Source organism: Neophocaena asiaeorientalis, unplaced genomic scaffold, assembly GCF_003031525.2.
Source record: "Neophocaena asiaeorientalis asiaeorientalis breed wild unplaced genomic scaffold, Neophocaena_asiaeorientalis_V1.1 scaffold78, whole genome shotgun sequence".
NCBI classification, from domain to species: domain Eukaryota; kingdom Metazoa; phylum Chordata; class Mammalia; order Artiodactyla; family Phocoenidae; genus Neophocaena; species Neophocaena asiaeorientalis.
The window spans coordinates 13,253,189-13,265,324 of NW_020175018.1; positions in this window are offsets into that span (position 1 = coordinate 13,253,189).

Here is a 12,136-nt window from a genome sequence, read left to right on the forward strand (position 1 = left end):
CCCACGACTGAGTCCTCATTGGGACCCTGTTCCAGCCAAGGCCATGAGGACTGATTAGATTAGCAACACTGGAAAGAATGGAATGCAATAGAAATTTCCTAGAAAGAAAGTAGAACCAAACAAAATTCTCCTGGTGAGGCCCTCTTAACGCTAGAAACACTTGCAAACATCACCAAGGATTCCAAAAATCACATTCAAAAAGAAGCTTAATGGGCCTTCCCTGGTGGTGCAGCGGTTAAGGCGCCACAATCCCAATGCAGGGGGCCCGGGTTCCATCCCTGGCCAAGGAACTAGATCCCACATGCATGCTGCAACTAAGAGTTCGCATGCCACAACTAAAGAGCTGGTGAGCCGCAAATAAGGAGCCTGCCTGCTGCAGCTAAGACCCAGCACAACCAAATAAATAAATGAAAACATCTTCCCAGCAATCAATAAAAAATGTTAAAAAAAATAAAAATAAGAAGCTCAAGGCTGTGGAAGTCGGGAGGCCTGGATATGAAGCCTGAACAGTGCTATGTCCTCTTTAATAGACTTGGTACCTCTCTGGGCCTTGGTTTCCTAGCTGTAAAATGAGGCTAATAAGACCTGCTTCACCTGAGTAAGGAAGGAGAATATTTCAAGAAGAGAAGGGTGGGGCTTCCCTGGTGGCACAGTGGTTAAGCATCTGCCTGCCAATGCAAGGGACACGGGTTAGAGCCCTGGCCCTGGGAGATCCCACATGCCGCACAGCAACTAAGCCCATGCACCACAACTACTGAGCCTGAGCTCTAGAGCCCTCAAGCCACAACTACTGAGCCCACGTGCCACAACTACTGAAGCCTGCGCGCCTAGAGCCCGTGCTCTGCAACAAGAGAAGCCACGACAATGAGAAGCCCCGGCTCACCGCAACTAGAGAAGGCCCGCACACAGCAACGGAGAACCAACACAGCCAAAAATTTAAAAATAAATTAAATTAAAAAAATTTTTAAAAAGAAGAAGAAGAAAAGGGTGGCCCACAGTATTAAATGTCCCAAACAATTGCACGAGAGTAGTGGGAACAAAAGCCAGCCTGAAGAGGGTTTAGGAGGGAAAGGAGGAAGTAGAGAAAATAATGGATAGTATTGGGAAGCTCAACATAGAAAGTAAGTGTGAGTGTAACTTGGTAAAACTTAATTGGAGGGTAATTTGACCTTAAAGTGTGCCTCCTCTTTAATCCAGAAATCCTACTTCTGGGAATTTTTCCTGAATCAACATCTGATTCACAGAGACATTGAGACCCAAGGATATTCAGCAACTATTCATTTACGATAGTATTACTATGATAATAACAAGATCCTGCAGTCAGCCTAAATTTCTTTTTTTTTTGGTACGCGGGCCTCTCACTGTTGTGGCGTCTCCTGTTGCGGACCACAGGCTCCGGACGCGCAGGCTCCGCGGCCATGGCTTACAAGCCCAGCCGCTCCGTGGCATGTGGGATCTTCCCAGACTGGGGCACGAACCCGTGTCCCCAGCATCAGCAGGCGGACTCTCAACCACTGCACCACCAGGGAAGCCCAGTCAGCCTAAATTTCCAAGCAAAGTCTTGGCGCACAACAGGTATTCACTAAATATTTGAGAAAGAATGGATAGTAAGCCTTTGGTTGAGTAATTATGGTACATGGTATAGGATCTCAGGTGGCCATAAAGAGTGTTGTTATTTGCTATTTAAATGTGGCAAAATGTTTGCAGGATATTAAAGTTTTTATAAAATGCAATTTATATACATTGTATCCTGTTTTTATAACAATATATGTTTCTAACAAAACCTAGGGGTATAGATCCAAATATGGATAACAGATGCCTCTGGGTAATCTGAGTTTTCCTCTCTTTGTAGGGTTCAAGTTTTATGTGGTTTATTTATGAAAAGAAAGGAGGGAATGAATGAACAGACAAATGCGTAGCGTGCTGGAGAGAGTATTATACCTCGGGTGGACAGGACAGCTGGGGAAACATTTCCAGGGTAGGAGAGTTTCGAGCAGGCATATGTGCCAGAAAGGAGGAGGCTGAAAGGGTGAGCAGGGCTCACTAGAGGAGGAAGGGGAGGAGAACGTGCAGTTGGGCAGCAAGTGGCCCTGCGGTGCTTCTCCAGCCCCCTTTTCCCCAACCTGAAGCCTCAGACACTCTGGCCATTCCCTGTTACCATGACAGCAATTCAAACTCCTCCACCTGACCTCTGGCTTCCATGTACTTTCCCTCTGCCTGGAGCACTCCTCCCTGCTCTCCTATTTACTTCGAAACCAGATCCCAAGCCTATTGTTGGCTCTCAGGGGACTGAGTTTCTCTTCTCTGGAGCACTCCTCAAAATTGTAATTTAGTAACAAGGTAGTATTGCCTGTCTTTTCCCCAGTGGGTCAGCTCCTCCAGCATGGGGAACATAGATGTCCCCAGAGCCCAGCACTGTGCCTGACACACAGTAAAGACTAATTGAATGAATGTCTAGCCATCAGTAAGAACAGTTTCTAGCCTTATACATAGGACAGAGCCCCACTCGCTTTTTTTTCTGGCTTTGCCATGCGCTTGTGGAATCTTAGCTCCCCAACCAGGGATCGAACCCGGGCCCTCAGCAGCAAAAACCTGGAGTCCTAAACACTGGACCGCCAGGGAATTCCTGAGGACAGAACCCCTTTTAAATCTCAACTAGGCCTCATCCTGCCTACCAGGGCATTTCCAGGAAGACTCCTGCTTCCTACCTCTACTTCTTGCTGCAAAAAAGTTCAGTCAGTGTGTGTTCAGAGAATGTTCAAATACATTCAAGGAGACAAAGAGTCAAAAAAGAAGACATCCCCATTTTAAAACCCTGGTGACAATCCTTTCAGGAACATTCAGTTCTATTTAGTAAAACAACTCAACTTCTGAATGTCTCTACCATGCTCCAAGGACAAAACAATTATATAATAATAACACCTCCTAGAGTATGGAGTTCTCAATATGTGCTAAGCACTTTGCATGAATTCTTACAACATCCTGATAGGTCAGGTATTATTACAACTCACATTTCACAGATGTGGGAAAGAACGAAGGCTAAGAGACCTTTGCAACTTGCCCATGGTCATGCATAGCTGGTGAGGTGGAGGTTGGACTAAAACCCAGAATTGCCTGATTCCAAAGACATGCTCCTTTCTTTAAATCATTCCATGCTTCAATTTTCTTATTTATAAAATTAGGTTGCTAGGCCTATCCCATTGGGTTGAAACAGGACTGAATGAGTTAATACTTGGAAAGCAAGCACAAAAAGCAGTACATAGTATGTTATCAGTATTTATCAGTACTTCTTAATTATTGACATTATTATTACCACCAAGCCATAAGGGATCAGAGAGACCACACAAAGGGAGGCTGGGCCTTAAAGGATGGGAAAGATTAGTCCTAAATCACAGGGTAGGTTCTCAGCACACACACACACACACACACACACACACACACACACACACACACACACACACGACTGGCCATCTAAATCAGTGCCGTCTTCCCCCAGGTTGACACCAATTATGAGCTAGGCATTGTGATAGGTTCTGGGAACTATGATGGTTCCCGCCCTCAACAAGCTTACAGTTGCACGAGAGAGAGTCAGTCGCAAAACCCTGCCTCAGCTCTCGGCGATGGCCAGGGATGTGTGGCCAGCAGAGGGCCCTCTGCAGTTGCGGATTGGGCCTCAGGGAGGAGAGGGCTTCTAGGCTGAGGTCTGAAGAAAAAGAAGTCAGCCTGGCAAGGACAACCTGAAGATGAAAACTAGGAGTAGGGAGAGGGGGAGAGTCTTCCAAGCAGAAGGAAGAACTCTGCGAAGAAGTCCCCAAAGCAACAGAGAACCTGGTGCCTTGATGGTGCATGTGAACAGGGGCCAGACCATGAAGATGCTAAAGGGACATGGAGCTTGGACTTTATCACTAGATCACCAGGAAACCAGTGATGGGTTTTCAGCAAGGGAGTGACTTGATTGGATTTATGTATTTTAAGAAGAGGCCTGGATGTAGAGTGGAGAATGGATTGTGAACAGCTAGATTCCCTTAGCCCAGGACAGCCCCGCTAATTCATTACCTCTAAGGTGCGCTCTGGGATTTCCCTGGTCACTCTTTTGTGCTCTGAGGTTTAAGAGACACTTACTCAAGAGGAATCCCAGAACTATTTAGAGTAAAGGCAGTATCAGTGAAATAAGAGCCGCTCAGAAGAGGAAAATCCCATAGAGTTCTGGGCAGTAGGCATTACCTCAAAGTCACATAGGCAGGCTTCCCAGCTCAGCCCTAGGAGGCCTTTACCAGCCTAGGTAAGGGCTTCATTCATTCATTCATTCACCGATTCATTCATTTATTCAGCAAATGATTACCCTACATCCCCTACGTGTCAGACACTGTGCTCAGGAGTAGCCGAGACCACCAAGCAGTTCTGCTTTCTTGGAATTTATACTGAGCCTTGACACATAAGTAATTACAGGGTAAAAAGGGCTTGGAAGAAGCCTAGGGTCATTACTACTGGGGAGATGGAGGGTGGGGTGGGAAGGATGTGGTGATAAAAGGCCCAACCCCATGCCTCTCACATGGAAGAACACAAATAACTATTTTATTCAACAAATACTAATAGAATGCCTACTATAAGTCAAAGACTAGAAGAAAAACAAAACAGGGGAAGGGAACAGAGAAGGATAAGGGTACATCTGGGAAAAACTATTTTATCTAGGGCAGACAAGGAAGACCTCTAGGAGGAGGTGACATTTGAGAAGTCAATTCAGTCCCTTCAGGCCTCAAGATTCCCTCTTGGCCTGCCCGCTTTCTGCCTCTCGGCCTTTGCTTCCACCCAGCACAGGCCCCATCCCTCCCCCACCCGGAAAGTCCCCTGCTCAAAGGTGGATTAAGACAAAGGCTTAATAAACTTATTAAAACAGCTTTGTCAGAGCTGGAGTCTGAGAGCGGGAAGGAAGGGAAGGACAATGGGGTACAACTCCCGCCCCTTCCCCAACCGGGAGCCCAGGATGATAAACCCTCCCCGCACTCACAAGCATTGCTGTAGCTTCAGCCCCAGCCTTGAGCAGCCATCCGTCCACTCAGGATCAAACGAGGCCTTGATTTTTCTTCGGACCTCCTGTGTGTGAGTCCCCACACTTAGCCGGGTTAACGACGGTTACTAGAATGTCATGGAGGGGAGTTTGGCATCTGGCATTAGGGTTTCAAATCTTGGCTTATTCTGTAGTCCTTGTGTGACTTTGTGCCCTTCCTGTCCCTCTCTGAGCCTCACTTTCCTTGGCCTGGAATGTTTCTCTCCCAGCCCTGCAAGGTGCTGGCTCCTTTTTTTTTTTTTTAATTTGGAGGTGCCGCATGGCTTGCGGGATCTTAGTTCCCCGACCAGGGATCAAACCCAGGCCCATGGCAGAGAAAGCACTGAGTCCTAACCACCGGACCGCCAGGGAATTCCCTCCTTTCTATTTTTTAAGTCCGAGACAAGATTTTTCTTCTTAGACCAACCTTCCCTGAAGACTTGATTGAAAGAGGCTTTCCTTGTTATTCTCCATTGCAATCCTGCTTGGCTGCCTTCTTAACTTGGTATTACACATTCGCTCTTTGTTTTCTGCTGTGTAGTGTGCATCCCCTCACTCTACCATGTGCTGGGACCATTGTCTCTTTGGCTTCAAGCTTACCTGTGCCAGGCCAGTGCTCACCCACAGTAGGTAGGTCATCAATAAATATGTGCCCACCCTGAGTGAACACATAAAGTGGGATGATTACAATACTTGCCACACCTGGTCATTGTGAAAATTCAGTGCATCTGGCACCTGAGAGAGCTTAATAAAATGTAGCCATAATTAACGTACCTGTTCTGCGCATGCTTTTGTGTGGCCTCTGTAGGGCCACACCAGGGGCTGGTGTGGCCCTACAGAGGGAAAGTGGAGGTAAAGCAAGTGGATATTCACGATTCCAAGTGTCACAGTCCCCATTATACAGATTACAAACAAACAACGGAGGTTCAGAAAGGAAGAATGATTTGCCATGCAGCTGAGTGTATATATGTCTTTTGTTTTTAGGAAGCAAACTGGCTTAATACACGAAAAGAACCTTCAATCAGTTACCTTGTAAGGTTATGATGTATATAATTATTCTGGGGCTATAGTTTATTTATTTGTATCCTTTTTAAAATAAATTTATTTATTTATTTTTGGCTGTGTTGGGTCTTCATTGCTGCTCACAGGCTTTCTCTAGTTGTGGCGAGCGGGGGCTACTCTTCGTTGCAGCGTGCAGACTCTCATTGCCGTGGCTTCTCTTGTTGCAGAGCACGGGCTCTAGGCGTGCGGGCTTCAGCAGTTGTGGTTCACGGGCTCAGTATTTTGGCACACGGACTTAGTTGCTCCACGGCATGTGGGATCTTCCTGGATCAGGGCTCGAACCCGTGTCCCCTGCACTGGCAGGCGGATTCTTAACCACTGCGCCACCAGGGAAGTCCATATTTGTATTCTTTTTAACTTTTATTTTATTTTATTTTTTGGCCACGCAGCAAGGTATGCGGGATCTTAGTCCCCTGACCACGGATCGAACCTGCGCCCCCTGCAGTGGAAGCGTGGAGTCTTAACCACTGGACAGCCAGGGAAGTCCTGGGGCTATAGTTTAATTCTGTGTGATAACAACTTCTTCTGGAACAATCATTTTACTCTGAGAAATGCCCAAGAAATTTCCTAAAACTGAAGAATAATGAAAGAAGTCAGGCTCACTACATATTAAGAAACAGATAAAGTAAAGCCAGATGTAAAAGATGACATATTGTATGATTCCATTTATATGAAATGTCCAGAAAAGACAAATTTATAGAGACACAAAGTAGATTAGTGGTTGCCTGGAGCTGGGGGTGGGAATGAGCATAAACTTTCTTTTTGGGGTGATGGAAATGTTCTAAAATCAGATTGTGGTGATGGTTACACAGCTTTGTAAATTTACCAAGAATCATTGAACCTTATGCTGCAAATGAGTGAAATATACAGCATGTAAATTACACCTAAATGAAGCTGTTAAAAATAAGAGAGATGGGCTTTCCTGGTGCCGCAGTGGTTAAGAATCCGCCTGCCAATGCAAGGCACACGGGTTCGAGTCCTGGTCCGGGAAGATCACACATGCCACAGTTATTGAGCCTATGCGCCACAACTACTGAGCCTGCACGCCTAGAGCCCGTGCTCCGCAACAGGAGAAGCCACCGCAATGAGAAGCCTGCACACCGCAGTGAAGAGTAGCTCCTGCTCTCCGCAACTAGAGAAAGCCCGCGTGCAGCAACAAAGACCCAATGTAGCCAAAAAATAAATAAAATAAATAAATTTTTTTAAAAAGTTGAAGTCAAAAAAAAAAAAAGAGAGAAAATAGTCCAAGTAAAATAATAATATAGAATGTGGAATTGACACTGGGATAATCATAGATATCAATTCAACTGAACAGCAAGTCCAGAAACAGACTTAAGTATATATACATATATGTTTAATAAATTTATTTTTTTTTGGCTGAGTTGGGTCTTTCTTGCTGCACGCAGGCTTTCTCTAGTTGTGGTGAGCAGGGGCTACTCTTCGTTGCGGTGCGTGGGCTTCTCATTGCGGTGGCTTCTGTTGTTGCAGAGCATGGGCTCTAGGTGTGCCAGCTTCAGTAGCTGAGGCTCACGGGCTCTAGAGCACAGGCTCAGTAGTTGTGGCGCACAGGCTTAGTTGCTCCATGGCATGTGGTATCTTCCTGGACCAGGGCTCGAACCTGTGTCCCCTGCATTGGCAGGCGGATTCTTCACCGCTGCGCCACCAGGGAAGCCCAAGTATATATATATATATTTTTTTTTTTCCAAGTATATTTTTTAATGTATGTCAAAGGTGACATTTCAGAGCGGAATAGAATATTTAAATTGCTCAATAAACGGTGTTGCCCTCAAAATCCCTGCAAGCACACACACTCCATTTGTCTATGAGATTTGAATGATGGAGCCATATCGTTTTCATTTCTGCAACCATAAGGCCTAGCTCAGTGCCTGACAACATATAATATCCACTCCACAAAAGGCTGAGCTATCAATTCCTTGCAATTTTCAAAGTCTCAGACAAGGGAATTCTCATCTTTTAAAGGGAAAATCCTGGGACTTCCTTGATGGTCCAGTGCCTAAGACTCCGCTCTCCCAGTGCATGGGGTCTGGGTTCCATCCCTGGTCAGGGAACTAGATCCCACATGCTGCAACTAAAAGGTCCTACGTGCCGCAACTAAGACAGGGCGCAGCCAAATAAATAAATTTTTTTTTTAAAAAAAGAAAAAATTGAGAGCCTTGCTTACATCAAAATAAAATACTTTAGTGAGTCTCAAAAAAAAAAAATTAAAAACCACTAAAGGGGCTTCCCTGGTGGCGCAGTGGTTGAGAGTCCGCCTGCCGATGCAGGGGACATGGGTTCGTGCCCCGGTCCGGGAAGATCCCACATGCCGCGGAGCGGCTGGGCCCGTGAGCCATGGCCGCTGAGCCTGCGCGTCCGGAGCCTGTGCTCCGCAACGGGAGAGGCCACAACAGTGAGAGGCCCGCGTACCACAAAAACAAACAAACAAAAAACAAACAAAAAAACCCCACTAAAAATACAATGCAAAGCAAATAACCTAGGGAAAATATTTTGCAATATGTAAAAGAGAGGCTTATATGCCTAATATATAAAATACACTTATAAATTAATGAAGAAAAGAGATACATCATAACAGGAAATTGGGCAAATTGATATGAATGGGCTATTTACAAAATAAGAAATGCCATTGTCAAGAAGCATAAGAAAAATTGTTCTGATGCAAATCAAAACTACAATGAGGGGACTTCCCTGGTGGTACAGTGGTAAAGAATCCACCTTACAATGCAGGGGACGCGGGTTCGATCCCTGGTGAGAGAAGTAAGATCCCAAATGCTGCAGGGCAACTAAGTTCACACGCCACAACTACAGAGCCCACGTGCCCTGGAGCCTGCACGCCACAACTAGAGAGAAGCCCACACGCTGCAATGAAAAGCCTATGCACTGCAACGAAAGATCCTGCATGCCTCAACAAAGATCCTGCATGCCACAACTAAGACCCGACCCAGCCAAAAATAAAAATAAAATAAAGGATAAATAAATCTTTAAAAAAAAAAAACTACAATGAGGTACCACCTCACATTGGTCAGAATGGCCACGATTAAAGTCTACAAATAACGGGACTTTTCTGGTGGTCCAGTGGCTAAGACTCAGCGCTCCCAGTGCAGGGGGCCCAGGTTCGATCCCTGGTCAGGGAACTAGATCTCACATGCCGCAACTAAAGATCCCGCACGCCCCCACATGCCGCAAACAAGACCTGCACAGTCAACCCAACTTAAAAAAAAAAAGTCTACAAATAACAAGTGCTGGAGAGGGTGTGGAGAAAAAGGAACCCTCCCACACTGTTAGTGGGAATGTAGATTGGTGCAGCCACTGTGGAAATCAGTATGGAGAGTCCTCAAAAAACTAAAAGTAGAGTTGGTATATGATCCAGCAATCCCACTCCTGGGCATGTATCTTGACAAAACTGTAACTTGAAAAGATATATGCACCCCGATGTTCACATCAGCACTATTTACAATAGCCAAGACATGGAAGCAACCTAAATGTCCATCGATAGATGAATGCATAAAGAAGATGTGATATATATATACAATGGAATACTACCCAGCCATAAAAAAAAAAAATGGAATAATGCCATTTGTATCAACCTGGATGGACCTAGAGATTATCACACTAAGTGAAGTAAGTCAGAAAGAGAAAGACAGATATCATATAATATCACTTATATGTGGAATCCAAAATATGACACAGGAAATTTCCTGGCAGTCCCAGTGGTTAGGACTTGGCGATTTCACTGCCAGGGTGTGGGGGGGCTGTGTGCAGGGCCGGGTTCGATCCCTGGTCAGGGAAAAAAGATCCTGTAAGCCATTCAGCAAGCCAAAAAGTAAAAACTAATTAATTAATAATTAAAAATAAATAAAACATGACACAAATGAACTTATTTATGAAACAGACTCACAGACATAGAGAACAGACTTGTGGTTGCCAAGGGGGTGGGAGGGTGGAGGAGGAATGGATTGGGAATTTGGGATTAGAGATGCAAACTATTACATACAGAATGGATAAACAGCAAGGTCCTACTGCATAACACAGGGAACTATATTCAATATCCTGTATTAAACCATAATAAAAAGGAATATAGGACTTCCCTGGTGGGGCAGTGGTTAAGAATCCACCTGCCAATGCAGGGGACTCGGGTTCGACCCCTGGTCCGGGAAGATCCCACATGCTAGTGGTTAAGACTCCACGCTTCCACTGAAGGGGGCACAGGTTCGATCCTGATCCCACGTGCCATGCAATGCGGCCAAAAAATATTCCCCCAAAACGAGTATATAATATATACATACATATATATGTATGTATATATATATGTATTCATATATGTATATGTATAACTGAATCACTTTGCTGTATATCAGAAATTAATACAACATTGTAAATCAACTGTACTTCAATAAAGAATAAATCAGGGCTTCCCTGGTGGTGCAGTGGTTGAGAGTCCTCCTGCCAATGCAGGGGACACGGGTTCATGCCCCGGTCCGGGAAGATCCCACATGCCGCGGAGCGGCTAGGCCCATGAGCCATGGCCGCTGAGCCTGCGCGTCCGGAGCCTGTGCTCCGCAACGGGAGAGGCCACAACAGTGAGAGGCCCGCGTACCGCAAAAAAAAAAAAGAAAAGAAAAGAAAAACTGTTTTTCTGAGATAAAATTTTCCACCTACTGAATATGAACTTCAGAGAATGAGGCAGGGTTCAGTGAAATATACACAAACACTGCAGGAGAGCAGCTGGACAATTGGGCAACATGTTACAAACCCTTAATATTTTACATACTTTCCCACTCAACAATTGCTGTTCTAGGAATGTATTCTAAGGAAATAATCATATGTGTCAAGATTTAGTTGCCAGGATGTTTATCACAACATTGCTTATAATAACAAAATAGTAGGAACATCTTAAATTTCTATTGTCAAGTTTTGGTTAAATAAATTATAAGACATTTACCCAACAGAAAACAATATAGTAATGAAAAATGTTGTCACAGGAGTATATATAATGTCATGAAAAGATGTTAAAGAAAAATCGTTGGGCTTCCCTAAAAAAAAAAAAAAAAAAAAAAAAAAAAAAGAAGAAGAAAAAGAAAAATCGTTAATGGAAAAAAATTAGACTAAAAACCAGCTTTGTACAATAATCCTGTTTAAACTGCACACAAATACATATTATAGGACATATATGTTTTGTTAGTAGTTCCTATCTTTTTTTTTTTTTCAGGCACAACTTTTTTTTTTTTGTGCGGGGGGGGGGGAGGGGCACGAACCCGCGTCCCCTGCATCGGCAGGAGGACTCTCAGCCACTGCGCCACCAGGGAAGCCCTCAGGCACAACTTTTTAATTATTTTTTGTTTGTTTTGTTTTGTTTTGAAATCAGTAAAAGAAACTGGAGTGATCTAAGCAGCAGCAAATTTGTGCATTCATCCTTTTGTTTTTGTTTAAATACGTTTAAATTATCACACTGCTGGCACACCTCATTTGCATGAAATTCTGTACCAGATATACTAATTGTGGTAAAGTTACCCCCCCTTCCGGGGTGGGGGGAAAAAAAAACTACCCTGGAAGATAATTTTCACTGAACTCTAACCAAACTTCATTAAGTGGACTGTGACAAGATTATAAATGATATGAAAAATAACATTTGGCCACAACTTAAAGAATTGGTTTGCCTATACAAATTTTTGTAATTTTTAATATATTCTACTATAATATGGTCCTCAGAATGAAAGCATAATGAACAGAAAAGAAAAGGAAAAAGAATGCAACTGAGTGCTAAGGCAGGACATCTTGCCAGAACTAATGAAGGTAGAGTACATACTAAGTATCAAGTGCAGAATTTCATAGGGTCAACAAGGTAACAGTCTATCATTTTCACTTACACAGGCGAAGTGGATTTTGCAATTACCAGTTGCATAAATGGAACCAAATAAAGCTCTTAAAATTGATACTATAAGGTGCCACCTTAAGTTTTCCAGGCTGCAACCGTGCATACTTTTAAAATGGTTTTCTTAAATGTATTTA